We start from the raw sequence: 6,049 nt of genomic DNA, 5'->3' as shown, positions 1-6,049 counted from the left end.
ATGGTGAAACCCCATCTCTACTAAAAATACAAAAATTAGCCAATCGTGGTGGTACATGCCCGTAATTCCAGCTACTTGGGAGGCTGCAGCATGAGAGTCACTGAACCCAGGAGGCAGAGGTTGCAGTGGGCTGAGATCGTGCCACTACACTCCAGCCTGGGTGACAGAGTGGTACTCTGTTTCAAAAAGAAAAAAAGAAGTAAATAAATAAAAGGAGCTTAACAAATGTTGATGTTGAAAGAGAGAATAAAAGACTGAACACAGGAATATTATCAAGTTTAGAAACTGGTATCCTAAAATAGTACATTGACAGTATCCACCACATATATTGCACAGCCGATGTGCAATATAGCTCAGGGGGACGGATGAAACATGACTTGACCCTGCCTTCCAGGAGTTTACCACCTCCTCAGAATTTTGCTGTGTAGAATCCAGGGACAGAAGTTGGCTTCTGGCTGGGCGTGAGATTGTAAGATGTATGGGGCCCCTTCTCTGCACTCAGCTGTTCTACAAGGAAGAGCACCTCCTGGGAGGAGCTCAGGATAGGGAATGGAGCCTGCTGAGGTTTTTCGGACACCCTCTAGTTCAGTCCATTCATCATGCCTCCTGAGAGCCTAGTTTATTTATTTTTATTTATTTATTTTGAGACAGAGTCTGCCTCCATCACCTGGGCTGGAGTGCAGTGGCACGATCTCGGCTCACTGCAACCTCTGCCTTCCGGGTTCAAGCAATCTGAGAGCCTAATTTAGAATCCCATGGAGCCGAGGCTGAGAGACCAGGTACGGTGACTACTTGGCCAGAGCCAGCTATTTATGGGGCATACGAACATTTGCTGAGATTTTTATAAGAAGTGGTAACTGCTTATCATTTGAGGTGCTGGCCTTCAAAGTTACATCCTTCTATCTCCCACGTGCCTTGAGAACACGCAGGGGGCAGGCAGGAGTGAAGTGGGGAAAACTATGCCAGCCCAAAGGCATCACGCGAAATTCCAAAATTCACTACCACAAAGCACCAAACAATGAACATCCTCCAATTACGCTCATAAATCACAAAATGAAGGCAAAGGCCACTCCAGATCTTTCTTTTAACACACCTTTTATTGCAATACTGAGTCAACTTTGAATTGTTTTAGCTTCCTTTTACAAAATATCAATTGCATTTACAACAAACATTTTTCAAAAGACATGGAGAACTAACAGACAAGCTAATCTTAGTAAAAGATACTCTAGAAAATACTAAATCGATTTGTAATTCCTTTAAAGAGGCATGGAGGACTCTACTTGATATAGGTCACAGAGTGCAGCATGTATTTTATCTATTGCTTGCTTCCATCCTCAGGCCCCAAAATAACCCTTCAAGGTGGGTAGTTCAACAACCACTCTCCATTTTAAGGATTAGGAGACTGAGGCTTAGATGGAATAAGCTTGTGTCACTACAGTGAGGACTCGTGCCCCTGAGGCCCCAGAAAACCCTGCCTTTGAAAGAAGGGGACATTAACACTCACTTATCACTTCCATTTGAGAATTGTACAGAACATGGTCCTGTACTTGCATAGAGCAGATGAACAGGAGTGGATCCACACCCGGGTTTCTCAGTGTTCATTCCCTTGGTGAGGTCAGAAGAGCTGCTAGCCCACATCCAGAAGGCTACGTTCCAAGGAGCAGAGGTTTCCCCTTTCACCCTGTGACTCCAGCTCTCCCAAAGGAAAAACTGCATCCCATCGCTAGTACCCAGACTGATGTCCACTTGTCTGATATTGCACTGCTTGACTCCAGCATATCCAAGGGCCCATATCTCTGCATCCCTTTGAATGTTGGCTCTGCAATGCCAGCAAGAAGCTTGCCCTATTTTTCTCATTTGAGAATGGCATTTTGCTGCTGCTCCTATCATGTGGGAGATTTTACTATCATTGGCATGAAGTACAGCCATTGCTGTCTCACCATCTTGACCAGGTCTCTGGGAAAGACGTAATACCTAGAGCCAGAAAGTCATGACACTCAGTGTTACATTAGGGACCCGTCTCCTGTGGGCAGCCCAGAGCTGAGTTTTCATTACTAAGAGAATAACTAGACAGAAGAAGGATCAGCCAGCCTCCATTTTAAGTGACCACTGCCTAGAAACAGCTTTCTGACCGGGAGTGGTGGCTCACACCTGTAATCCCAGCACTCTGGGAGGCTAAGGTGGGCAGATTGCCTGAGCTCAGGAGTTTGAGACCACCCCAGGCAACATGGTGAAACCCCGTCTCTACTAAAATACCAAAAATTAGCCAGGCATGGTGGCACGCTCCTGTAATCCTAGCTACTTGTAGGCTGAGGCAGGAGAATTGCTTGAGCCTGGGAGGCGGTGGTTGCAGTGAGCTGAGAACACACCACTGCACTCCAGCCTGGGCAACAGAGTGAGACTGCCTCAAAAAAAAAACAAAAAAAAACAAACAAAAACAAAAACAACAACAAAAAAACAGCTTTCTGGCAGCTACTAGAAGTGACCTTATCTGGATTCACAGGACAAACCAAAAGGTAACAGTCAGCGTGTCTAACTGGGGGAGCAGAATAGAACCATTGTATAAAGGGTTTTAACAGTAGTTCCTGTGCCCATGTTCTTTCACCCAGGATTAGCTTCAAATACAATTTGGTCTGATAAAGGTTTTAGTGAGACAGAACCACATGAATTAACCAGACCAGCCCCCACCAGCTTTACAGCTTTATCCCGTCTCTCAGAGCAGGTGGAGAGGGGTCAAATGGATCAGAGCTCTGTGCACTAAAAGGACAGTGGAGAGATGGCACTTCCCAAGTGGGCCCCTGATACTGAACTTCAACAGTGCTGCTTTATCTTTTTTATTTTGTTTTGTTTGAGATGGAGTTTTGCTCTTGTTGCCCAGGCGGGATTGCAGTAGCATGATCTCGGCTCACTGCAACCTCAGCCTACTGGGTTCAAGCAATTCTCCTGCCTCAGCCTGCCGAGTAGCTGGGATTACAGGCACATGCCACCATGCCCGGCTAATTTTTTTATTAGTAGAGACTGGGTTTCACCATGTTGGCCAGGTCTCGAACTCCTGACCTCAGGTGATCTGCCCACCTCGGCCGCCCAAAGTGCTGGGATTACAGGCATGAGCCACTGCGCTGGGCCCAGTACTGCTTTATCTTTCTCAGAAGGCAGCCGGGTGGAGACCGGGGTGGGGGGGGGCGGTCCTTTGAGTGAGGCATTGCTTGTCAATGGTCCAGTGGCTTTTGCTTTGCTGGCTGCCTGTCACCTGGTCAGTATCTGGAATATGGCCCATTTACAAGGTGACTTTGCCAGTGCTGGAAGCCACTGGGTATGCTGTCCTGTGGTGCTTTTGACATGTCTGTGAACTCCTTAGCCACCCCGCTTTTGACCTCTAAAATTGTGGTAACTCCTTTAGCATCCTGCTTGGGTCACTGGAGGGGGCCAGGGAATTGATGATTTTTCTTGTTGAGGAGAGATTCACAAGGCACAGTCTCTCCTCTCCCTCTTCTCATGTTTTCTCCACATTCATTTTATTGTAAGGTTCACGTTAAGGTTTGTTAGGATTGAGTCACTGAACCACCACATGGTTTCTCTCATCAGGGCATGGGGGTTAACAAAGTGCCTTTTTATCATGGTGTCTCCCAAGACAGTAAAGTGATAAATTTTTAGGAAGTTCCTGCAATTTTCAACATGCAATAGCTCAAGAGTCATTGTAAAAGGACTGAATCTTAATAGCAACTCAATAGAGATGGTGCCCAGAGGGTGACAAGACTGTGGCAAGAAAGGGATAAGTTAACTTTTCTTGGTATCAGACCTCGCTCTTGTTAATTGGACTCTCTACAAGGGGCAACTAACCCACATTTCAGTGACATGACTATGCAATTTTTGCCAAGGAAAGAGTACACTTGTATAACAACTGTAATTTTTTCTGTCTTTCCCAAATCACCTCAAAAACGTTTTTCTTCTCACCTACCTGATGCTGCCGAGACCAGCTCGGTCAGGGAGACCCTAACCCAGCAGCGCTAGAGGAATTAAAGACACACACACACACAAATATAGAGGTGTGGAGTGGAAAATCAGGAGTCTCACAGCCTTCAGAGCTGAGAGCCTTGAACAGAGATTTACCTCCATATTTATTGACAGCAAGCCAGTGATAAGCATTGTTTCTATAGATTATAGATTAACTACAAATGGGAAACAAAGGGATGGGCCGAAATAAAGGGATGGGTTGGGCTAGTTATCTGCAGCTCCTTTACGCTCAGCTACTTCTCCCCCGCTCCATTAATACCTAAACTTTTTCACCTTTTGGAGGAACATTAGAACAGGCACAGATTGCTCATGCTATTGTTTGTGGTTTAAGAAGGCCTTTAAGTGGTTTTCTGCCCTGGGTGGGCCAGGTGTTCCTTGCCCTCATTCCGGTAAGCCCACAACCTTCCAGCATGGGCATCATAGCCATCATGAACATGTCACAGTGCTGCAGAGATTTTGTTTATGGCCAGTTTTGGGGCCAATTTATGGCCAGATTTTGGGGGCCTATTGCCAACATGATGCAATGGTCCTAGGACTGGGGCTGCAACTACAAGTGCCGGAAGCAGGATTTCTAAGCAAGAAACTGTCAGTGTTTTTCAGACCTTATGTCAGAATTCCTAAGGGCCTGATGGGGAAGGGTTTTACCTTCATCCTGTCTAGCAAAATTGGGGCTGAATGAATGCAGCTATATTGCCTGGTGATAGAAATAGCTCACTAGTTCTCCACCTATGGAACTGTACCCCACCTGAATGGCAGTGGACTGAGGAGGAGGTACTTGCTAGACTAGTATTGCTGCCTGCAATCTAGACCAGCACAGTGGTGGTTCTAATGTTCCTCCCAAAGGTGAAAAAGTTTAGGTATTAATGGAGTGGGGGAGAAGTAGCTGAGTGTAAAGGAATGAATAAATGGGTTATAAATGGAGGGAAATCCAACATTACATTAACGCCTTGAAGTCTCAGAGCAAGAGATGACATGTCTGTTAGCTCAATTATAACAGATGTCTGAAAGGGTACAGCTATATGTTTGCTCCTACTTTTGGAACTGATTGAAAGGAAATCTGCAAACCTGAGTGACCTCCCTCTGAAGACATTAATGAGAGGTGACAGCATGCCGGCAGCCCTCGCTCACTCTCGGTGCCTCCTCAGCCTCGGCACACACTCTGGCCATGCCTGAGGAGCCCTTCAGCCTGCTGCTGCACTGTGGGAGCCCCTCTCTGGGCTGGCCGAGGCTGGAGTCGGCTCCCTCTGCTTGTGGGGAGGTGTGAAGGGAGAGGCGTGGGCGGGAACCAGGGCTTCGCACGGTGCTCACAGGCCAGCATGAATTCCGGGTGGGTGCAGGCTCCCCTCCCCGCCCCGCCCCATGGGCTCCCATGCCACCTGAGCCTCCCTGACGGGTGCTGCCCCCTGCTCCATGGTGCCTGGTCCCATTGACCACCTAAGGGCTGAGAGGTGCGGGCCCGCAGCGCAGGACTGGCGGGCAGCTCCACCCATGCGGCCTCATTGCGGGATCCACTAGATGAAGCCAGCTGGGCTCCTGAATCTGGTGGGGACTTGGAGAACTTTTATGTCTGGCCGGAGGATTGTATATGCACCGATCAACACTCTGTGTCTAGCTCGGGGTTTGTGGATGCACCAATCAGCACTCTGTATCTAGCTAATCTGGTGGAGACTTGGAGGACTTTTATGTCTAGCTAAAGGATTGTAAATGCACCAGTCAGTGCTCTGTGTCTAGCTCAAGTTTGTAAATGCACCAGTCAGCATCCTGTGTCTAGCTCAAGGTTTGTAAATGCACCAATCAGTGCTCTGTGTCTAGCTCATCTAGTGGGGACTTGGAGAACTTTTGTGTCTAGCTAAAGGTTTGTAAACACACCAATCAGCACCTTGTCAAAACAGACCAATCAGCTGTCTGTAAAATGGACTAATCAGCTCTCTGTAAAATGGACCAATCAGCAGGATGTGGGTAGGGCCAGATAAGGGCCACTGCTCCAGCCAGCAGTGGCAACCTGCTGGGGTCCTCTTCCACGCTGTGGAAGCTT

This window comes from Symphalangus syndactylus, chromosome 23 (assembly GCF_028878055.3).
Source record: "Symphalangus syndactylus isolate Jambi chromosome 23, NHGRI_mSymSyn1-v2.1_pri, whole genome shotgun sequence".
NCBI classification, from domain to species: domain Eukaryota; kingdom Metazoa; phylum Chordata; class Mammalia; order Primates; family Hylobatidae; genus Symphalangus; species Symphalangus syndactylus.
Note: the sequence above shows the minus strand (reverse complement) of the source record.